The 25,276-nt window shown below is 39.9% G+C and overlaps 1 long non-coding RNA gene across 1 annotated transcript in view; it reads right to left on the bottom strand.

Annotated features, from left to right (window-relative positions):
• LOC119502294 overlaps positions 1-19,405 on the bottom strand; it is an 85,716-nt gene extending 66,311 nt beyond the window's left edge. Inside the window, exons 1-3 of the long non-coding RNA XR_005210039.1 lie at positions 19,330-19,405; positions 18,657-18,725; positions 4,910-5,028 (exon numbers count right to left, since the gene is read on the bottom strand). This is a non-coding gene — a long non-coding RNA (uncharacterized LOC119502294). The remainder of the gene's footprint in view (positions 1-4,909; positions 5,029-18,656; positions 18,726-19,329) is intronic.
• Positions 19,406-25,276: the final 5,871 nt, after the last annotated feature.

Here is a 25,276-nt window from a genome sequence, read left to right as displayed (position 1 = left end):
TTTTATGTGAATCAGACAAATTATTTTTTGCCATATGAAAAACTTTAGGTCGCTTCGAGCTATGTAAGATCGATTTCAAGCGCTGTTTGCATTCTGGAATGTGTCACCTGAAAACTGTAACACAACACGGCTGCAGTCTCACACTACATTTCCACCAGGTCTGGCGAGGACGCTAGGGGACGCGCTGCTCCACTCAACTGGCCGCTCAAGCTGTGACGTACCGTGTCGTGGAATGCACCTGATTGGTCCCTGTTTTTTTGTTCGCTGTTTCAAACAGGAAACAACAATGCGGCCTGCTCGTGAACTTTCTGTTATTCCGTCTGAACAATCCACCTAAATCTACTTCTGAAAACATTTTAAGCGAGAAATAGGCGATGCCACTGCTGAATCTTGTTTCATTGTAGAACTAGATCGCCTAGTTTCACAGCTTGGTCCAAGTTTCATGAGCCAGACGAGTCGAGCTGGACCCCCCATGCTCCCTTGAGGACTGACAATTGTTACCTCCACTAGTGCGCAAGAGCCAGTGGGCGACCTCTGGTTCTGAAAAGTGAAGCCAATGCTGAAGTGCCTTAAACTTGCAGTCTTTCTAATAGCCAGCAGGGGGCGACTCCTCTGGTTGCAAAAAGAAGTCTGATTGTATAGAAGTCTATGAGAAAATGACCCTACTTCTCACTTGATTTATTACCTCAGTAAACATGAGTTTATGGTCTCAATCGCTAGTTTCAAGTCTTCTTCAATACAGCATGATGTTCATTTAGTAAATTATGGTCCCATTTACAGTCAAAAGACGATAATTTGGTTGCCTAAAAATGTCTTATTCAGCATCCGGTTGTACATAGCTCCACCCTCTCGTGTCACTTCATGTTGCAAAAAAACAAGATGGCAAAGGCCAAAATGCGGAACTGGAGGCTTCAATACGGAAGTCTACAAACCAATGGGTGACGTCACGGTGACTATGTCCACTTCTTATATACAGTCTATGTGAGACACTGATGTTAAGCAGGTATAATGTGATCCGAATTTCATGGTAATTCATCCAATAGATGTTGAGATACTACAGTAGTGAGCTATGTTCAATGAAGGTAGCATGGTGATTTTCTAACCATCTGTTCTGTAATTCTCTCAGTCACAGCAGTAAACAGCTTTGGTGTCATCAGGTGGACCGTTTCATTCCAGTCCAGTCAGGCCCGTCCTGATCTCCAATAAAGACTTAATGTAGGGAGCTGGTACACTTGTTGCACTGTGCACAGCGTTAAATGAACAACAAGGGATCTTTCAACAGAAGTATAAAAAGAAATTCCTGCCGGCCCATCTGAGGGAAAGCACTGTGATCCCCGCTGCGAGTGACTGACCAGAGGCACAGAGCGTCCAGCCCTTTGGCATTACACTCGTCCTTGGCGGCCAGGAAAGGAAAACAGCTCAATGCTCTTGACTCACACTCTCTGCTCATCCAATCATGTTTCAGATTCCTGAGAGATGTGTGCTGTCTGCTCTCATCTGGACAACAGCTCATTTTTCCACGATGAAAGAGAGGACAGAACGTGGTAAAAACCTGCATGGGAAATTGATGACTGTTTGTTTTTCTTTAACCGATAAAGATAGCAGAACTGTGAAATACTACAGCAGTCGTGTCTAATTCAAGACTCGCCACCCAGGCTGGTACATGCACACACAAGATAACCAGCCGTCCCTGCGAATCAACAGGTCCCAAATTTGTTTTGCTTGAGAAAACAAGCACTCCACGTTCAGACCAATTTAACAGCTAAGCTGTCCTCATGCGTTTGAGGGAAACGTTGATAAACCGAGTACATCTAATGACACGGATTCATTACCAGAGTGTGTCAGCGCATCTCAATGGACGTAAACATCACAGGAGGAGGTGCGATTGAATCTTTGAACACCTTAATAAGCCGTGTCTAGACGCATGTGTCCTGCAAATCATCCACTATTAATTCATTAATTCTCTGTTTTGATCTTTCCATCTCTGGAGTTTAGAACGGAATTATTTATCTTATTGTACACACACTGATACTAATCAAACACGTATTTAACTTATTTCACATGGAGCTTGAAGAGGCACCAGACACTCAACATGTCCTTGAAGTAGGGCTGTCAAAGTTAACGCAATGATAATGCGTTAACGCAAATTTGTTTTAACACCACTGATTTCTTTAACGCATTAACAGAACTTGTGATTTTTAGGTTGTAGCGGGCTCATTTATAAAGCTAGAGTGGCATCATATGAAACTAGAAAACCATAGGAATCCATTGGTTAAATAACACTCCTAACCTACGCTAAATTTTGACAAGGAAAAACTGTCATGGCCATTTTCATGGGGGTCTCTTGACCTCTGACCTCAAGACATGTGAATGTAAATGGGTTCTATAGGTACCCACGAGTCTCCCCTTTACAGACATGTCCACTTTATTATAATCACATGCAGTTTTGGTCAAGTCAAGTCAAGTCAGCACACTGACACACTGACAGCTGTTGTTGCCTGTTGGGCTTGAATTTGCCATGTTATGATTTGAGTATATTTTTTATGCTAAATGCAGTACCTGTGAGGGTTTCTGGACAATATTTATCATTGTTTTGTGTTGTTAATTGATTTCCAATGATAAATATATCCATACATTTGCATAAAGTAGCATATTTGTCCACTCCCATGTTGATAAGAGTATTAAATACTTGACAATTCTCCCTTTAAGGTACATTTTGAATAGATAAAAAAAATGTGTGATTCATTTGCGATTAATCATGATTAAATATTTTTATTGAATAGCCAATTTATTGATTTAGCCCTAGAAAATTAATAAGAGTGTTATCCATTTTGCCTTATTGTTACTATCAATACATTTATATATACATACACATAATTCCTTAATACATTTTTTATTTTATTTGTATTGCAGGGGAGGGTTTGAGTGTAATTATTCATTTACTTATTTATTATTAATAATAATAGTACTTATTTTTTATTTACATGGTTTTTTTCTTAATATCCTCATTGTTTTTATTGTACTTGTCTACCTGGTTTAAGTTTATTTTCTGCCTTGTGTTATTATGTATACAAAACCACTATAAATAAAATATTCAAAATATTGTACAGTTTATTATTGCCAGGAATCTTAACATATTTTATTAATTTTGTAAATGTGCCCCCCTTCTTTCAAACTGTGCCCCAGTCCGTCCCCCCATTGAAAAGTCTCATCCTACCCCTGGAAGAAGTACAGTTTGTATTGCAAACAATGGATCGGGATTGAGTCAGATTTTATTTCCAATCATTCTCTGACTCATTCTCACCTCTGTCTTTGTTATTAAGCAATCATTACAGAGGCCTCGCTGACCTCTTCCTCCACCAGTGCTTGTTTTTCCTCCCTGCAGAAAGCCTCCGCCACTTTTCTCTCAGGCGCAGAGGAATCACTCTCTGACACTGAGGACAGCCACTCTGTGGGGTTTACTGAGGATGTGTGCGATCCGTTTCTGCTTTGATCCAGACAGGACTCCAGGATGTTATACACAAGAGAGGAAGAGGGTGGCGTCACATTATCTGTGTTCTCTGGACTGCGCCAGTCTTTCCGGATGGGGCAGCATAGGGACTCATGACAGACACGTTCCCCTTCGATTTCACACGGAGTTTTCTCACAATACAACTTAAAGCATTGGTAGATAACATTGAAGAAACCAGCAAGACTAAGATCCAACCAAAAAACCCAGCCCTCAACTCTTTTCGAATCAGGTGGCAACTTCCGGGTCTGAGAAGTGAAGCCAATGCTGAAGTGCCTTAAACTTGCATTCTTCCTAATATCCAGCAGGGGGTGACTCCTCTGGTTGCAAAAAGGAGTCTGATTGTATAGAAGTCTATGAGAAAATGACTCTACTTCTCACTTGATTTATTACCTCAGTAACCATTGTAAACATGAGTTTATTGTCAATCACTAATTTCAAGTCTTCTTCAATACAACATGATGTTCATTTAGTCAATTATGATCCCATTTAGAGTCAAATAGACCATAAAGCTGGCTATGCTTTAGGGCGTGGCTACCTTGTGATTGACAGGTCGCTACCATGGCGTTGTCTGGTCTGGGTGTTGCCCATGTTTTCGTCTAACAACTTTAACCCTTTCACTGTGTGTTTTCAGTTCATGAAAGTTAATTGTAACCTTTTGGTCGTCTAAAAATGCCTTATTCAGCATCCAGTTGTACTTAGCTCCACCCTCTTGTGTCACTTTTGTTTGCAAAAAACCAAGATGGTGCCGGCCAAAATCAAGATGGTGATGGACAAAATGCCAAACTTGAGGCTTCAAAACAGCAGTCCACAAGCCAATGGGTGACATCACGTTGACTACGCCCACTTTTTATATACAGTCATGTTTCCAATGAAAATAGCTAGCAGCACTAGCTCCAAAAGTTGCTAAATCTAGTGAGAAAGTCGGCAACACTGACAGACGTCCCTTCAGACGTCCCTCCAAAGCCACTCGCCCCAAATTATCATTACGAACGTAAAGTCGGAGTTATTGAATCTTGAGTGTGATTCATCAGGTGACTATTAACACTTATTATACAGCTTTGTTGAATACTCAATTCTGATTGGTCGATCACGGCGTTCAATGGTCTGTTATTTCTTTATAGTAGACCGTTCCTTTGTATAACAGACTGTTGCTATGAGCGCAGTTCTGTGTCAAATCATTGACTTCTTAAGTAAGTAGCCGTGTAATAAGCGGGATATTGTACAGCTAGTGGGTCATTGTTGTGAAATTAACCCCTTCAGGACAATGCAAGAACCCTCTGCGAGTGCCGCATCGCCCTGTCAGGGTTTATTTCACAACAATAACATATTTCTCATGAGCCTGAGTCCAATCTGTGCTTCATATCCATATCACTGTATCAGATTTGTTATTGATGTTACCTCAGATCCGACGGATGAGTTAATAACTGAAGAGATGAGGTCAAAACAATGTCCAGACGTTGACATCCACAGGAACAATCTTTCTGATGGAGCAGTGGGGGGGATTACCGGTTCGACAGCTGAAACACATTGAAAGATGGTAATCATTAACCACTTTGAATAAGACGTCAGATCGGAGAGGTCATGGCTGCATCAATAATACGGCGAACCGCAGGCACCAGAGACTGATACGTGACTTTTACTGGGGCCGGCAGATCATATGGTATAGATAGATGTGAGCCCCGAATCCCTTTTATTAGACTATTTTACCTTGCGTGCTGCATCAACAAGAGGGAGAGTGGAAACAGTCTCCGCATAGACTCAACAAACTAAAGGTGTGTGTGTAATAGAGAGCATTCCTGGCAGCGCAAAACAAAATGAAAATGGTATGTGTATCTGTATACACTGATTTCTGTGTCCAGCATGCGTGTGAAGCTTGACTGGGCTCCCCGCTCTTCTCTCCAGGGGAGGTGTTGTGAAAAACTCGATGGACGTCTCTCTTCCCAGCATCTGGCTCTTAGAAGTGTCTGCGAACACATGGGCCCATTAGTTCCACCTCCGGGTGGACTCCCGCCCGATCCGCACTGATGTGATCTCACAGGGGCCCGGGCCAGCCCTCCCCGGGGACCCATAACCACCCAGGCACCAGAACAAATAGCTCGGCGCTTACGCACACTTTCTTTATGGCAGGTGATTCCTTGCCCTGTTTCCAGAGCATGCGGGAACTTCAAAGTATCCCACTCAGACCGTTGTTCTCACCCTTGGCTTCCTCATCTCCAACCTGCCACGTAGTTGGCCACAGTGAGGCAACCACAGGGTGAGGTCACTGAGGTGGGTGTCTAGGTGGGCTTTGATGTTAGAGTTAGAGGTTTGAGTAATATAAGTGTGTTCAAATACACTGTAAGAAATAAGGGAAGTTACTGCGCTACTGTCCTGCACATACAGTAACTCTCCGTAAAACCACAACGGCAAGAAAGCGGATAAGCGTATTTTCCAAAATGGGAATCAATCTATTGAGTGTTCGGAGGAGGAGTTTAGCAAACAGTCATTTGTTTCGAGAAGCTTGCAAGACTCGATCAAAACCGAGTATATGTCTGGACAGTCTATGGTCAGTCTGTGAATTTGTGGCTAAATTGTTACACAAATAGTCAGTGGTCATGTCTATAATGTTAAATCCAGCAGTACATTTCCACCTGCTGGCGCGGCTCATTTGCATAAAGGACTGTTCCCGCCTTTTCATTTTGAAAGAGCAACGGCCAATGATGAAACTCCAACACTAGGCCAACCAATCGTGTAACATCATCACTCAGTCATTCAGTTACTCACTCACTCAGGGACAGACTATTGCGTTTGTAGAGCTGGCCCTCTGCGGTCCAGCCAAAAAAGGTTTACTCAGGACTCCAGAGTGTGAACATTTGATTGTCGGGCATGCGACCAAAAAATCTGTCAAGTGCGACTCAACATTTTCATTGGTTGTACTGGTGGGCCTGACATTTAGCAGGTCTGCCTCTGTGTGTGTTGGTGTATAACATTATTCTTTTTCCCCAGGCATGTGTGTATGTGTGAAACCGCACTCTGTACTCCCCCTCGAGTGACATCACAACCATAAAACATACCGGTAATCCAAAATGAAGAGAACTATTGATCGTTTTTTGTCAAGAAAAATGCTGCGGTGCCCGTTACACCTGTTCCCGACCCTGAATGACCCAGTCCAGACCGACATCATCGGTGGAGGCAACGCTGACTTCTCACCAGAGCATTGACGAAATGCGGCCTGCGGCAAACTGCCATGCGATGTCTATGAAAAGCTGCAGCGGGCGCTCCCGAGCTCAGCAAGGTGCATTTGTTTAATTCAGCGGCGAAGTGCGGCCAAACAAAAGTTGGGAAAAGTTGAACTTTTAGCGGCAAAGTGCGGCCAGAGGATCCGCAAACAATCAGTAAACAGATCCTGTGACTCCTGTTACATGTTGGCCTATGTTAGAAAAAATGTGTTCCCGCCTGAAATACATGAAAACGCCTCCCAGCCGCAGAAAAATGTAATTATTGTGGCGAGCCGCACTTCGCCGCTTCCTGGTGTGAATTTGGCAAAACCGCTCCATCAACTGTCTCCCCTGTAAAATGCCTAATCCTGACCCAACACATCATCGCAATGTATTATTGTGGCGCCAAAATGTGCAGTGAAAAATTTGGGGTGCACCTAAATTATGTGCTGGTGGACCTAAATGAAAAAGTTAGGCCAACCAAAAGTTAGTCTGGAACCCTGTTATTAGTTCAGAGTGTATTTTTCTTTCCTGTCCATCACATTTGATCTAGTTTGACTTTAGCTCTCTGCAAAGACTGTGTGCCACAGTCAGTCACGTTGACTGCCCAGTCAAGTGCTGAAAGATGGGCCAGTAGGATGCAGAGAGGAGGAAATTGATGGCAGAGGGAGAGATGCGTGAGGAGCGTAGGTTATCCACCAGCTGAGGAAACACGACGGCTGGCATGTCTGAGCTTTTTGTGGTGAAAATCAGTTCTGGGGCCAATGAAAATGTTTGTGTAGAAAAGTTTAAAACATCCACACAGGAAATAAGAAGACTACTCTTCATTGACAGGAAACATACATCCTCTTACACACACATTTCACAGACGCAGCAGAGGACAAATTCTTCCTGACACCGTGGGTAGGACTTGTAAATGTGCTGTACTTCCACCATAGGAATTAAATGTCACAATGGCACCGTTAGCTGTTGAAAGCTTTACACATTGCAGTGCACTGATTGAAGAACCAGATACAATCATCCTGGAAGGCTCCACTGTTTTCTTTCTATCCTGGTATGAAGTTTGAGTCCTACTGTGCATCACTGCAGCCTTTAGGTGGCCATTAGTTTCATTTCAGGTCAGAACCTAATGGAAATTTGAATGTATGAAACGTGCTTGATATGTAATCAATTGCAGTGGATAGTTAGTCAGATTCATGTTTGATCAAATTGTTTATCACATGCCATGATGAATAAATATAAATATGTCTGTATAAGATGTTCACCAGGTATAAGTTTACCAAGTTCACCATCTTAGCATGTTAGCAGCTGAGTATGTTGTTAACATAACATTTTGCTAATTAGCACTAAACACAAAGTACAGCCGAGGCTGATGGAAATGTCATTAGTTTTCCAGGTATTTGGTCAAAAACCAAAGAATTGGACAAACTGAAATTTTGATCTGATGACGCTAGATGAATATTTATTGGAATGTTATTACATTTCATTCTGAGGGGAGCAGGAATATCTGACAAATTTCATGGTAATCCATTAAATAGCTGTTGAGATATTTCAGTCTGGACGAGCTCTGTCACAATAACTGCTTTTGTTGGACTATATATTGTCCCAGAAATAATTGCGATAAAATATTTTATTGTCTTTTTTTTATGCCACTGATATAATGATAATATAATAGCATAATAATGCAAGTACACCTTGTCAAAGAACAATAAACTTTAAATTGGATGTGGAATGTGAAAAAAAAAACATTCTACATAAATAAAACAAATTAAATAAATCCACACAACCAAAACAATAAAATCGACTCTCAGGCTCTGTAAACAAAAATGTACAATGTCTGCGCAATGTCCAAGTCTTATAATTTTAGGGAAAACCCTATTTAGTCTGGCATCTTGTTGGCTAAGATGTTGGTTTTATGTAAATAAAACACGTATGTAAACACAACGGCCAATATCAAGGTCAGCAAAAATGATGAAGGTCATGACCATATATCATAGGATAAGTTGATAACGTAAAAATGATCAAGGTCATGTCCATATATCATTCTACAGCGGCAACGATTTATCGATTAGTTATCAACTATTAAATTAATCGCCAACTATTTTGATAATCGATTAATCTGTTGGAGTAAAGTAAATTTAAATTCTCTGATTCCAGCTTCTTAAATGTGAATATTTTCTGGGCTTTGGGAAACACTGATCGACATTTTTCACCATTTTCTGACATTTTATAGACTAAACAACTCATTCATTGAGAAAATAATCAACAGATTAATCAACAATGAAAATAATTAGTTGCAGCCCTATATCGTACAATAAGTCGATAATGTCATTATTGGGACAGGCCTAGTTTAGACTGACTGACTTCTTGCCATTGTGGGCCTGATCACCGATCATCCCATTGCTTGTTATACACTACTTCACTCCAAGTCTCTGCTCTCCATTCAATCTGCTATTAGCTGCCATCTCTGCCAGTGGAGAGAACGGCATGTCGTTATATCTGCCAGGCTAATAAACATGTCAGATCCAAATTCCCTGAGGCATGAATGGCACTAGAGAGGAGGTATTACTGCTAATGGAATTACACAGACATGTCACCGAGAGGCATGAAGTTTGTATATGCCCCCTTTTTTTTCTTCTTTTAAAGCCTTGTAAGGCTTGGACTGGACACCAAACAAGGGAAAATGTGTCTCAGGGTAGAAACCACAAGAGATTCAGGTCTGTTGAACCTTCACATATAATGGAGGTGAAACAAACAGAAACTGTGGACCTGGAGATGACATCACCAGCCAAAGCTCCGTTGCCAGACGCTCAATGTAGGGAATATCTTTTTTCCCCAACACTTGGCAAGGGAAACATGTACACTCCAATCCCCTTTTATTGCTATTTACCTCTTTGCCAAGCTTTGTTGAAAGCACATAGTTTCACAAGATGAATGTGAAACTGAAAAAAAGACCCTCAAGCACGGCTTCTACCACCCAGCCCTCTCTCAGGTTTCAGCTCTACATATTATCTGTGTGCTTCTAGTTGTCCTGAAGTCTTGTAGTGTTGATTCTTCCCACCTATAAAGGATTCCTGCAGCTCAGCTTTTAGCGTTGTATCTCGTTAAAACAGCCAGAGAGGTGTGTATATCGTACGATATGCAGATAACGTAAAATGTATCAAGGTCGTCCATATATCGCACGATCAGTCGATAACGTAAAAATGACCACGGTCATGTCCATATATCGTACGATAAGTTGATAACGTAAAAATGATTGAGGTCATGTCCATATATTATATGACAAGTCAAAGCTGTAAAAATGATCAAGGTTGCGTACATATAAAGTACGATAAGTCAATAACATAAAAATGATCTAGGTCATGTACGTATATCGTACAATAAGTCGATAACGTAAAAATGATCAAGGTCATGTCCAAATATCATACAATAAGTCGATAACGTAAAAATGATCAAGGTCATGTCCATATATCATTCTACAGCGGCAACGATTTATCGAGTAGTTGTCAACTATTAAATTAATCAAACTATTTTAATAATCGATTAATCAGTTTGAATAATTTTTTAAGAAAAAAAAGTAGCTTTTTAAATGTGAATATTTTCTGGTTTCTTTACTCCTCTATGACAGTAAACTGACTATCTTTGAGTTGTGGACAAAACAAGATATTTGAGGACGTCATCTTGGGCTTTGGGAAACACTGATCGACATTTTTAACCATTTTCTGACATTTTATAGACCAAACAACTAATCGTTGTTGTGCTTCTAGTTGTCTGGAAGTCTTTTAGTGCTGATTCTTCCCACTTATAAAGAATTGCTGCAGCTCAGCTTTTTAGCGTTATACCTCATTATGCAGCCAGAGATGTGCAGCAGCATTATAATAGCAGATAGCTCATGAGGCGGTCTGACCCACAACAGAACAGCACTCAGCCACCCCACACTTTTTCTAAATATGTACACAAGTGCACAGGAGAGCGCCCGCGAGCCCAGAGGAGGCCGCGCCGGCGCTCGCATGCTACACCCGCGAATCATAAATCCACCGTCGGACAAGGCAGGTCGAGCCGGAACGCTTAGACACTGTGTGCCAGGTGATTTATGGATCAGTGTAACCTCTGGAGTTTAAAGATAACAAGAGCAAATCTCGCCTGGGATGGAATACCTCTGCACCGCACTGATACTGTAAAGACATTTCATCCACTCAACAGGAAAACGTGACTTAGAAAAATTGTATGATAGAGAGGGTTATATATTATAAAAGACCCCCAGCACTTATATTTAATGAAATGGAGGTGGTGTAATGCAGGGAGCTAAGAGCTTCTTCTAGCAGCTGAAAACAGAGGGAGTTTAATGAGAAGTCGTTAATGGAAATATTATTGGAGCATACTGTTAACAGCCCTTTTCCTCACCGCTCAGGCCAAAACCATTTCCTTTCCGACTTCTTTGTACATGCCGTTTAGATCGAACATCACTCACTCCCTACAAGAACCCCCCTCCAGTGACCTCCGCCAACTCTCGCCATGCAGCTCTCTCCGCTACACAAACCAGCACCTGCAGGACGGAGGAGAGCGCCAGTAACTCACGCTGTGGCAGATCCCAGCGCAGGGAAGGCCTTTTTTCTGGGTGAAGGCCTTCCCGCACATCGAGGATTTACTCTGATGACAGAACCCGCCACTTCCTCACTGGGGCCTCATGTTTAATGGAGTGCAAAGTTCCCTTTAATATTTCTACAGGTGTTAGGGACGAGGATACTGTAGCACACAGGGGTCTTCTTTTAATGGAAAGCCTCGTAACATTTTCCATAAAAGCTACTTTTTTTAACAGGAGATATGAAATATAGAGCAAAGGCAGATTATGAGAGCTTGACATTTTGAAGGAGGTGTAAAACAAAGGGCAAACTATTTGGCATTATTTAAAGAATGTCTGCAGGTTTGTTTAAAGGTGCTAAATGCGAGATTGGGTGCATTTTATATTGCCTCCGCACGGCTCTCAACATGGCGGCGGCTGAGCTGGTGGCTTGTAGTTAACGGTGCTAATAGAAGAAGGTGGCGCCCTTGGCAACCGCCTATATGGCCTATGCCTTAAGCCGGCCCTGCTGGAGGGTGGGCGCTACGCTTCTGCGACCATGCCTCCGGTCAGGACAGCGTTATCAGCTGTAACCGCTGTATGAGCAAAGTGAGCTAGCTAGTGGGGCACGCTCACATGCACGAACATGCGCATGCCCAGCTATGTCAATAAAGCACAGAGAAGCTCTGATTACAACGCACACAGAGGGAGAGTGACTTCATTCTCTGCTCAGGTAGACATTACTCCTCTATATCTTTACATAGCAAATACATGTTTGCTGCTATATTAATGCTCTGAATATCGTATAGAGCACCTTTAAAGAATTTGAACTCAGCTGTTTATAATGTAATTTAGAGCTGTCCCTGCCTGGTGTTCTACTCATATTCTTGTAGCAGTCTGTTTTTCTTTTCTAAGAAAACATGATCCTATCTGCGTCACATTAGATGTTAGATAACCTCCTCTCACACTCCTCCCATCACTCCACAGGACCACACAATTTGTCTTCATTTGCCTCCAAACATCATGCAACCCTTTGATACCAAAGACCGCAAATTCAACTAAATAATGAGGGAATGCAGACAGATTGCTGTTATTCTGCTCACACTCATCTCGGTGGCTCACCCAAGAAGCATCTCTGTGGTAGGTGTTGTCATGTTTAAAGGCACTGAGGAACAATCTAGCGCTGTTTCCCTCAGCCACATACAGCTGTCATCATCCCCATTCACAAGGCCTAGATGAGCAGGAAAACACTAATCATGTCATCGCTGTTCTGCATAGGAGCGAGAGCCCTATTTAGCGAGATAGCAGCTTGTAATCACGCCGTCCTCCAGGGCTGTGGCGTTGTGGTGGGCCTGGCCAACGCCAAGGAAAGCAGCGGAGGAGATTAACTTGGGCTTGCATTCTTTTGCAATGCCTCGCTGCACCTAAGCTGCTACGTCTTAAACAATAGAGTCTCTAATGATGTTCATTAATGACAAGTTTACGGTATGTTCCCGAAATACCTCAAAGACCTCCGCGCACAAACACAGCGTAAACACACTAATGGAAACATGGTGCCACACATAAATTTTTATGTCTGCAGTTGTTCATATCCTAACACACAAACAAAGTCACAGGCACACATATTGTAGCACTTGAGTATGGGCTGAAAATATTTGATTTGTCTCCAGCCATTGCTGGATGCTGGCTTAAAGGAGCAGTGTGTAGGTTTTAATGACATCTAGTGGTGAGGCTGCAGATTGCAACCACTTTAAACCTCTCTAAAACTAAGAGTCTGCTGTCATGCTAGAGGCTATGAGGCTGTACTAAATGTTAAATGCTAATGTAAGCATGCTGACGTGCTCATGATAACAATGCTAACCTGATGATGTTTAGCAGGTATAATGTTTAAAATGTCCACCATTTTACTTTAGCATGTTAGCATGCTAACATTTAGTTCTAATTTGCACTAAACACGAAGTACAGCAGCAGCCCACTGCTCCTAAATGCTTAAATGCTGAGGTCATAATTCATGTATGTACCTGTATGTATGTGATGATTCTAATAAAAGTTAAAGTTGTGGAATGTCACTAGTTTCGTAGGTATTTGGTCATAAACCAAATTTCGACCAATTTTAAATTTGACCTGATGATGGCACTACATGAAAGGGATCATGGTTATCTGTTAATAATGCCAAAAGTGAAGCCAATGCAGGAGTGCCTTAAACTTGCATTCTCTCTAATAGTAAGCAGGGGGAAACTCCTCTGGTTGCAAAAAGAAGTCAGATTGTATAGAAAGTAGCGATGTCAAGTGTCAAACGCTTAAAACATTTAATTGCAATTAATCGCATGATTGTCCATAGTTAATCTTGATTGATCGCAAATTAATCGCACATTTCTAGCCAAAATGTACCTTAAAGGGAGATTTGTCAAGTATTTAATACTCTTATCAACATGGGAGTGGGCCCATATGTTTGCTTTATGCTAATGTATGTATGTATTTATTATTGGAAATCAATTAACAACACAAAACAATCACAAATATTGTCCAGAAACCCTCACAGGTATGCATTTAGCATAAACAATATGCTCAAATCATAACATGGCAAATTCAAGCCCAACAGGCAACAACAGCTGTCAGTGTGTCAGTGTGCTGACTTGACTTGACTTGACCAAAACTGCATGTGATTATCATAAAGTGGGCATGTCTGTAAAGGGGAGACTCGTGGGTACCCATATAACCCATTTCCATTCACATATCTTGAGGTCAGAGGTCAAGGGACCCCTTTGAAAATGGCCATGACAGGTTTTCCTCGCCAAAATTTAGCCTAAGTTCGGAGCGTTATTTAACCTCCTTCCCGACTAACTAATATAACATTGTTGGTGCCAATGGATTTTTTCCTTTAAAATTCAGCCTCGATTGCATTAATGCGCTAAAAGAAATTAGTGGCGTTAAAACGAATTTGACGCGTTGTTATCGCCTTTGACGCGTTATCGCGTTATCGCCTTTGACAGCCCTAATAGAAAGTTAACTATAACATTTTGGTCGCCTAAAAATGTCTTATTCAGCGTTTGGTTGTACTTAGCTCCACCCTCTCGTGTCAATTCTGGTTGCAAAAAAACAAGATGGCGACGGGCAGTATGCTTCAAAAGTTCACAAACCAGTGGGTGACGTCATGGTGACTACGTCCACTTCTTATATACAGTCTAGGGGAAATCCATCCAATAGTGGCTGAGATATTTTAGTCTGGACCAAAGTGGTGGACCAATAGACCAACAGACTTAATTCCAGTGTAAAGCTCCAGACCTCCGTGCGTTATTGGTCAAAATCTAATGCACTTCTCTGTTGTGCAGGTTGCAGGTTCCAGCATAGAGCTCAAAAAAACAGATCTGCATTTACCCCTGAGAAACACTTGAGATGTGTTTGGGCTGCACCATAGAGCTTTAACATATTGCCAGTCTTACATTTGGAGGTGCACATACCAGACAATAACCCAGCGATCACTAGGGCCACCTAGCCGTATTGTTTTTGGAAGGGCATGTAGACTATTTACTGCCTGGTTTGGTCTCACTTTGCCTCTGCTGTAACTCTGTCTCAACTAGTACTTGGACTTACTTCAGATGGACTTCCTCACTGCACACTCATTCACAAGGACACCACCAGCAAACGGGTGACACGGAGTGGAGCCACCACCCGAGGATATCCTGGTTCAAGCTGTTAGCATGGCATTCCTGGCCACCAGTATACTTACTATCTTTTGAATGTAATTTGTATACATTTTAGTAATTTACTGTGCATAGTGTTTTAACTTGAAAACACATCTGTAATTTAGAGAGTAGGAGTCTGAAGCATTGTAATAATAACAAAACCCTCTCTGAGAACACGCTGTGGACGTAATCACAGTTATGGATCACGGTGTTGTTCGTGCATGGATTTTCCAGCGTAAACATTTCTGTGTTTTGTCAGCAATGGCTGCTGGTGAATGTTCATCTAAAGAGTGGAGCTCAGCCAGTGAGGGGAAATCAGGAAAATCTTATTTTGTGGTTTTGCAAAAACATAGCTGTGCGCTGCTACTACATCATGTGAAATTCTTTATAAACAGAGGTGATACGAGTGCATAGCAGAGCTGTCAACACATGCAGTATATGCTTTATGTCCTGCTACACTTATTTTAAATTTTAGAAGTCTTGTCTGCAATCTCCCATCACATCTTTTGATGATTTTACAAAATGGTGAGACTACAAATAAAAACCTCCACAAGCCACCTGCTTTTTCCACAATCTGTTTGTTAAAATCAGACATGTGTTAAAAAAAACAACAGCTCATAATGTTTCCCCGTAAGAAAAACAAGGTTTAAGTGCATTCAACAAATGTTTTTACCCAGTGGGTATCTGTGTAATCCTTCACCTAGGATCCAGCAGTGTGGAGATGGTGTGAAGATTAGAAGCTTATCCAATTAGCCCTGTGCTAACACCGGCTGAGGCAATCAGGCACATCTAAAGGCCGCGGCCACACTGAAGTGCCGCCACGCCGCCACACATCAGTAGAGGCCTAAACACTGGAATAATGGGTTGTACGAAATAATATTCAATTAATGCCCTGTTTCTCAAATTGGTTTTGAACTCAAGTATTAGAGAGGGGAAAGCTTAGGTAATTCAAGCGTGGATAATTTTATTAGTGCTTGGAGAGACCTCACACTGTGTCTTTTAGCTCTCTCATTGTCCTCTTACAGACTTCAAAAAATGAGAAAAATCCAATAAGTGCAGGTTCAGTTTCAAAGTTTTGATTACATTTCTGCACTTGTCTACACACATATTGTTTGATTTACATTAGGGCTGTGAAAGTTAACGGGATAATGACGTGTTAACGCCACTAATTTCTTTAATGCAACTTGCAATTTTTACATTATAGCGGACTCAGTTTTAAAGCTAGATAGTGAAGTGCTGGCACCATATGAAACTAGAAAACCTAAAGAATCCATTGGTTCCAACCATGTCAGACAAGCTTGTCGTAAAGGAGGCTAAATTACACTCCAAACTTGCGCTAAATTTTGGCGAGGAAAAACTGTCATTGCCATTTTCAAAGGGGTCCCTTGACCTCTGACCTTAAGATATGTGAATAAAAATGGGTTCTATGGGTACCCACGAGTCTCCCCTTTACAGACATGCCCACTTTATTATAATCACATCCAGTTTGGGGCAAGTCGTAGACAAATCAGCACACTGACACACTGACAGCTGTTGAGTTTGCCATGTTATGATTTGAGCATATTTTTATGCTAAATGCAGGACCTGTGAGGGTTTCTGGACAATATTTGTCATTGTTTTGTGTTGTTAATTGATTTCCAATAATAAATATATACATACATTTGCATAAAGCAAACATATTTGCCCACTCCAATGTCGATAAGAGTATTAAATACTTGACAAGTCTCCCTTTAAGGTACATTTTGAACTGATAAAAAATGTGTGATTAATTTGGGATTTATTGCAATTAACTATGAAAAATCATGCAATTAATCGCGATTAAATATTTGAATTGCTTGAAACTCAACTTCCCAAACAAAACACTAAACTAATAGGATTCTTGCACTCGTATATGATAATAAAGATGGATATGCTTTGGTGGTCAATAAAATATCCTGCAATTCAAGACAAACCACTGTGTTGGACTGACTCTGACGAGCTAGCAGCGCAAATTACAACAATTTACCCGATGTCATTCATAATTAGAGGATCAGCTGTGCCAAAGCCTACGACATGATGATTCTGGGCCACCTCTGTGGTTTTCACTCATGGAGCCCAGTAATATTTCCAAGAGGAGTTTCCATATGCAGTAATGTTCTGCCGTCATTCTCTTCTAAATACTGCCCTCTGCAGGGCAGAAGTGGTATGGATCTACGGGTGGGAACAATAGGTCTACTTTTGAACTGATGCGCATAAAGGGAGACAGTGTTTTTTGGTCATGCTTCTAACTCAAAGATTAATGTTTCACGCAGGGAACTTTAAAAGGCGTTTTGAATTGCAGTTTTGTGCCTTTCATGTTTGGCATAACTCACCCGGCTAAGATGCCACCCCGGAGGTCAGCTGCAGAGTGCAACTGAAGACTCTTTCAGCGAAGGTGCCACAGGTCATTTATGTCTAACAGAGAATTATGACTATTTTTTTCCTCATTTGTCATGAGGGCAAAGCTCGGGCTACATAGTCATGAATGTGTCTCCACCGCCCGCACAGCTGGGTGGTCCGCCGAGCTGAATGTGACCCCAATAAAGACCTTTGTGCCGGGTGGCTCTGAACAGCGCCTGCTCTAGCATGAACCTCACTTTTGTTGAAGTGTCACAGGGCACTGATTCACGACACATTATGCAAAACACAGAGTATTAAATAGAGGGTCTGTTGAAATGTATCGCAAAGACATCAGCTGGCTTTTATCATATCAAATGAAATGTCCCTTAATGTGATCTTATTGTCCTGGAATTAAGATGGAAGTTTTCTTTGGCTTTTGTGCCATCAGTTTAAATTCAAATAAACTACATGACAAACACACAGCTGAAACACAAATGTGTCCGTTTCAAGTCACATTATGTGGGTTGGAAGTTTTACAGTCTTGAACAAGAATACTTAAAGAAAAAGAAAGTAAATGATATGATATACTCAGTGGTGGAAGAAGTACATGGATCTTTCACTTAAGTAAAAATAGCAATACCATAGTGTAGAAAAAGTCTTGAATTCAAAATTTTGCTTAAGTAAAAGTACAAAAATATTAACATCAAAATGTACATAAAGTACCAAAAAGTACTCATTATGTAGAATGGCCCATTTCAAGGTTATACATATATATATATATACTGTATATATATATTATTGAATTCTAATTATTCAATAATATATACAGTATAATTATTGATGCATTAAATGAACATTACTTTAATGTTGTAGCTGGTAAAGGTGGAGCTTATTTTTCATGATATACACTGCCGGGTAGCTTGTGAATTTCACCAAGGGATCAATAAAGACCAATTAAATATATCATAATGTATTTGTTGATTATATTTTGTATTATTAATTTTATAAAATAAATGTAGTGGAGTAAAAAGTACAATATTTGTCTCTGAAATGTAGTAGAGTAGAAGTATAAAGTAGCAGAAAATGGAAATACTATGCCATGCCACTACTATACTATAATAAGTACAAGTATCTTCAAATTGTATTTAAGTACAGTACTTAAGTAAATGTACTTAGTAACTCTCCATCACTGGATATACTAAAGTGTTGAACACAGCTGATGTGGTCAGTTATGGGGGAATGCAGCCAATAGATCAGTACCCAGCGGGGTTGATACATCTGTTTCAGAAAAGTCTGTCTAATTATGCATTAATATCTAAATCTGTGGGACAATGTTGACTCACCCTCATGTTGTCTGCTGTTATATGCATTCTTCTCGGTTTGTTTAAAGTGAAGGGGAATCCAGCACCATCCTGCAAACAAAAATATCAAATAAATCATATACATTTCTTTTTAAGTACATTTTGACATGCCCTTGCCCTACAAGCACATGCAATATTCAAAATACTGTACATGTTGGACTCTAAAAACATTCTTTATACTTTAGGAAGTACAGCATATGTTTAGAATCACCCATTTGATTAAGTATTTAGTATTTATCCTGTACCTGTGTAGGAGCTGTCCTACTGTACATCCCAGCATGCATTGGATGAGTGAGGTACTGACCACTTTAGACAGGTCGACAGTTGAGCAACAAGTCGCCAACTCATTGTAAGTATAAACATAACGTTTACGTAAAGGCTAATTTAATAATAACTAAGATTTCAACGTTGCGTTTATAAATTAATGTTTTTTTTAACAGCAGACATTTTGACTTGACATAGTAGTTAAATCACATGAAGTGTCTGTCAGACGACCTTTTGTATATTAGCATTAAGATAATATACAAGATAATATACTGGAGCTGAGATGTTCCCTGAACCTGAAGCAGCCTGTTGCTTCTCTAACTGCGACATGTCCAAAATGTCCACCGTGAAACAGGCCTACTGTTGTACTTAATGGCTTAATATAACCTACCCTTTAATGTCGACGTTGTTTCCATGTTTGACAGGTCAAATTAGGCTAATTAGGCTAATTAAAAAGAGATGCTAACCAACTGACGGAAATGACGTCAGACCAACAAGCCAGTGGTGCAAGGTGAGACATGTTTTATTTATAGCCTACAAAACACACAAAAAACAATATATTTTTTTTAAACAGAGTTTATTTCTGAATTTTGTTAATTGTTAACAACTCTGACAATCCACTGCACAAACATGTTTGGACTGATAGATATCCCATCCATGACAATACCCAGAGGGCACTCAAAAAAAAATAGTGTACAAAAATAAATATAAATAAATAAAATAAATACACACAAATATACAAATAAAATAAAAATAATCATAGTAAAAAAATTAAATTAAATAAAAAATAGATAAATAAAATTAAATAAATAAACATAACTAATGATAATCTGTTAAAGGTCTAGGACAGTACACCCTATCATCTAGGGCACTGACATGCATAAAACAAGCACAGGAGTTAAGCCGAAGAGTTGAACACAAAGACAAATCAGGGGTCCTTCCAATGTTTTCGTTTGAAATATTCCTGTTCAAACATATACACACATATACTGTATCCATATATATATATATACATAAAAAAACAATATTTTATGTAAAGTGCTTACACACACAAGAAACTTGTCCTAGAAAAATAAAATTAAAAATAAAAATACACTATATATATCTGATAATAAGCAACTTTTAGTTGCCTTGAGAATTGAATTGTTATAGCTGCAGACAAATCTACTGTACGTTTCCCCCACAACCTGCTGGTTACTGAATCATATTAAGTCCTTCATCCTTTAGTTCAGTGTAGGTTGTGACCCCTTAAAATAAAGCACATAATATCTGTGCGTTATTACCAGGTTAGCCAAAAGGACATTTTCCCCTATTTAATTTTAATAGTTTAGAGTTCTGATAATGTAAAATCATGTAATTCACAAAAAAAGTCTGAAAAAACTTTAATTTTGTACAGCATAAATGTCTTTTCTGTGCTCTTCCTATTAGAGGTCGACCGATGGTGGAATTTTAAAGGCCGATATAATAATGATAGTTTGGAGCAGGAAAAAGCCGATAGACGTTTATTCGACCGATATCTTTTTTTACTTCTGCAGCAGCCAGTTGGCTACTTTTGCATAAGCCGTTGTTAATGAATAATTTTTTGTCACTCAGAATTTAATCACTAGTAAGAGAATATCCTGAAGTGTGATTTGCTGGATTACATTGTTGGAATATGTTCTATTCATTTACAATAAGCAATGCGCTGTTCTGTGGCTTATGACTGGCCAGGATTACTTCTGTTGCGTGTCCTGTTACATTGTTAAACGCCATTCTTACAAACCATTAATGTTCGTGCATATTCCCGGGGTAAGGAGGATCCTTCAGTGTGCGATTTCCTTTCATGAATTGATAGTTACATGGCTGGATTATTTGGGAGAGAGGACGCCAAATTGGTAAGTTAAAGTAACAGTGAATGATTTCCTCCCTGTCTGCCTGTAGTTTATCTGGGAAAAAGAGCTGATTGTGTTGCCTTATATATTCGAGATATAACCTTTTTTTTCTCCCTCTACCTTGACTTTGTGTATGGAGCCTCTTTGCAAAACGGTGATGTACATCCCCATGTGTCGGGCGGGAGAAAACGACCTATCGGCGCTGATTAATCAGCCAAACCATTAATCAGTCAAACCATTAATCAGTCAAACCATTAATCAGCCAAACCATTAATCAGTCTACCTCTACTTCCTATTAATTGTGTGTCAGTCAGCTATACCAAATATGCTGTCTTACACTAGGTGTTTCAAACTTTATCCTTCCTCTCAGCTGCTTTGACAGGTGAAAACTATATCCTCAGAAGCCGATATGACATGATACTGTCTAACTGGTTCACACTGCATTAGCCCTGCAGCCTCCGAGACTGTATCTGATGAGCTAGACAGGAGGCATCATGTAATGTGTGAAATATATTTTCATATAAATTCAGCAGTGAATCTTATCTGGCTTCCCTTCTGACTCAACGGCCAAAGCTCTGAGGCTGGAAAACATGGCCGTGGAGCTTAATGTCTTTTTGTCAGTTTAAAGTGAATATAAGATGTTGTATTCACTGTTCACAAATACACGAATACAATATATTGATTCTTTATATTGTCAGATGTTGCGTCGCTGATCAGACCAACAGTTGGGTCTCCTGGGAGCTCATTATTCTGGGGATGAAGTGTCAGGTGAAGTCTTGAAAAAGAATCTGAGGCATTGGTAAGTACATAATGGTGCAAGCACTTTGTGTTATTCAAGCTTGATATTTTGTAAAATATTAGGTGACAAATGGCAGCCAGCACTTTGTGGAAGCACCTGTGGCACTGATCAATATTTTCAAGTTTTCTGAGGAGAGTTTGCATCGTCCCTGGCTGCATCTTCACTCTTTCTTCCTTGCAGATTAGCTCATGTTCAGCCAAGCTGGATAGCAGCTATCATCATCATCCAATAAATGTTTAATGGAATTTAATTTGGTTTAGTTGTGCTGCTCAGTGACTCCTACAGTCTTGTTCTGAAGCCACTTCAGTGTTGATTTAACTGTATATTGAAAGGGGTCTCTGTCTTGTTGGAAAACTCAGTTTAGGGTCTTGATGGTTGTCCCCTTAGTAATATTCATTCATTGGATCACAGACCGTTCCTTTGACACAGTTTTAAAGGGTAAATGCTGAATTATATAGGACAAAAACTGCTGCTTTACTGCTCTACATTGCTTGCTGACTCAGGTGCGATCAGAGGGGCAACATGACTGTCAATTTCAATTAATAGGCGCTTTTTGACAGGAAGCATTATAACATGTCACAGTAGGAAAAGTACAGGTGTAAACAATAAAATGAATCAAGGCTGAGTTCCATTTAGCTGCTTCAGTTTCAGGGTCCTGGTATTGTGCATGCTGGTTCACTGTCGCATTTGGATGACTGTGAGGCTGCGACTAATGATTTTTTTCATTGTTGTTTAATCTGTTGATTATTTTCTTGACTAATCGATTAGTTTTTTGATCTATAAAATATAAGAAAAGTGTTTCCCAAAGCCCAAGATGACGTCCTCAAATGTTTTGTTTTGTCGACAACTTAAAGATATTCAGTTTACTGTCACAGAGGAGTAAAGAAACCAGAAAATATTCACATTTAAGAAGCTGGAATCAGAGAATTTTGACTTTTTTTTTCTTAAAAAATTAATTACTCAAACTGATTAATCAATCATCAAAGTAGTTGGCGATTAATTGAATAGTTGACGACTAATCGATTAATAGATTCATCTTTGCATCTCTAGATGACTGGTACTATACTGGGACACTTGAATAGAAACAGAGCCATCGTTAATATTATTAGTAACGTGCTTTTTCTACTATAACAAATAAAAATGTCTGCTGTGAGAATGGCCTATAAAAAGCAGTAGTGTAACAATCTTCTGCCTACACAGTATGAACTGCATTTATGCTATTGATAGGGAATTAAATGGCCTTTTCTGGATAATCTATGAGCTATTAAGTATTTAAAAGTTTGGCTGTATATCACTCAAAAGTCCAAACAGTGCTGTGCATGAAATTTCACATCATATCCTGGCTTAAAAACTTCTAACCAAAGTTGTTTTCATCATGTTGATAGCATTGCGTGTTGCTTTATCTAACAACCGGTGTAGGTCTGTGACATTATCAGCCTAATTGATTCACTTCACCAATAAGCTGGTGCAATGCTATTTATTAGCTGGTGTTTCCTCACACCGTTACCTCCAGATGATGGCTTAACCAAAGCTTGAAGTTGCAACAATGGCCTTGCAAAATCCCTTTTCACTAACTTTACTCTTACAGTATGAACTTCATTATGAAGTCCAACATAACTTTGCTGTACATGTGAAATCATTAGCACAAAACTAGATTAACAGTAGTTTGCATTTTGTTGTTGCTACAGTGTGCGACTGGCAATGTGCGTTGGGAGGAGCAGGAGCTGGTGCGTGGTCAGAGTACCAGGTGGTAGTAGACTGCTGATTCAGCAGAAATCTTCACCTGCATAAAGGTACAAATTCATCTCAAACATCCAGAACAGTGTGAACAATGTGGCCTGTCATTTGTAACAGATACTCGTGTACTGTGACAGTTCTGGTTCTGTGGCATGTTGTCAATGTCCCGGTCATCTGTTAAATACTCATTTGTCATTTTGTCCTATTTGACTCCTTTTTTTAAAATAGAAAAACAGGCATGTCAAATAAATAAGGGGTGCAATTGTGCAGAAGTAAATAAATGCATAAATACATAAACAAATACATACATTTAAAAATAAATATATATAAATAAAAGATGAATGCAAAAATAAATACAAAATTAAATACAAAATAAATGAATTAATTTAAAAAAATAATAAATATATAAATAAATTAAATGGAAAATTAAACAGAAGATTAAATAATTAAGGGAATTAATACGAAGGTAAATAAATAAAGAAGCAAAATAAAACAGAAATATCAATTTGTAACATTTTAGCAATTAATAAATGACTACATTTATTTTTAATATTATTTTTGGTACAGTTAATGGCATATTTATTTATCAAGTAATTTATTTATTTATTCCTTTTTGATTTTAGCAGCTTTCACTAAAATAGAAAGAGTGGCATGTCAAATTCAAAACTAACCAGTAGAGGGAGCCATAACACAAGTCATGTGAAGTTGCAGAGTAAGTGCATAAGTATTATATGTCTTCTATTATGATAGATTGTCAGCCTGTGTGTACTATTTTAAACTAGAAAAGCATATTTTCCTAAATTATAAAAGCAACAGAGTTAAGTAATGTGGTGTCTTTACAGTGGCACTGCTGACAATTACATGTCATTTACTTGCAGAGCTTTTTGCAGCTCTACAGACTTTCTCATAGATGGAAGCCTCATTAACCCTAGCTCTCGGTCTAATTAGCGTAGGACCCTCTGAATGTGACGGCCTTTTTGCAGTTCATCCTTCACTTCTTCACTCAGCGTGCAGATGCTGACTCGTGTTTTGTTAGTAATTAGAAACAATGATGGGAAATTCATGTGTTTACTGCTGGAACGGGACAGAGGATGCTTCCTGTTCACACGACCCACAGCTTTGGGATTGACAGCCAGCACCTGAGATACTGTAGCAGGAGAATAATGAGGGAGAGGGAGGAGAGATAAACTCACCGGGGGACTTATTCATGATTAGACTACAGGCCTGTGAGACAGGAATGAAATGCATAACTGCCGCAGTTATAATGTGAGCTGGTTTCTTGCTGCATGATAACAGTTGAGATACAGTGAAAGTAGGACTGGTTGTGGATGAAATAGGGCATGAATAGAAATAGCTCCGTAGCCTGGGCTCACAGTCTCTGGAGGGAGTGCTGTGTCAGTAGCCTCATGAGTGCTGTTAAGCCGGTGGCTGTCTCTTCTCCGTCCAGGTGCGTGTGCGTGTTTTTTGCTCGTGTGTGGGAGATCCTGCCCAGGACTCACAAGCTCCTGGAATCTATGAGAAAGCACAAGGCCTCTGCCAACTGCATTAAGATTAAAGGCATTGACAAGGAATGTGTTGTTGCCAGCTCAGATGGGGCCTGCATAATCTGGGACCTGGTGGAAGCCAGAACTCGCCCACTCAACCCCTTCTGTTTCTTTTCTGCTGAAACTAATTCACATCACAGGAGCGGTTTAAGTCAGTTTAGGTCTGATGGAGGCGATAGTCTTGTTAAACCTTCAAAAACTTTTGTAGAACATCGTATTTAGTCACTCTGTCTGTGGTTGTGGGCATTTTGAGTCAGGTGGTTACACTGTCCACCACACCTACCGGATACAAGGCAGGTCATTATACAGAGTTGATTGTGCTGATCATTGTGCTGTATTACATGTGAGTTTAGATGTTGTAGTAAATAGGCCCATACGAGGCCCCAT

This window comes from Sebastes umbrosus, chromosome 14, assembly GCF_015220745.1.
Source record: "Sebastes umbrosus isolate fSebUmb1 chromosome 14, fSebUmb1.pri, whole genome shotgun sequence".
Lineage (NCBI taxonomy): Eukaryota > Metazoa > Chordata > Actinopteri > Perciformes > Sebastidae > Sebastes > Sebastes umbrosus.
Note: the sequence above shows the minus strand (reverse complement) of the source record. Positions and strands in the feature narration are given on the sequence as shown.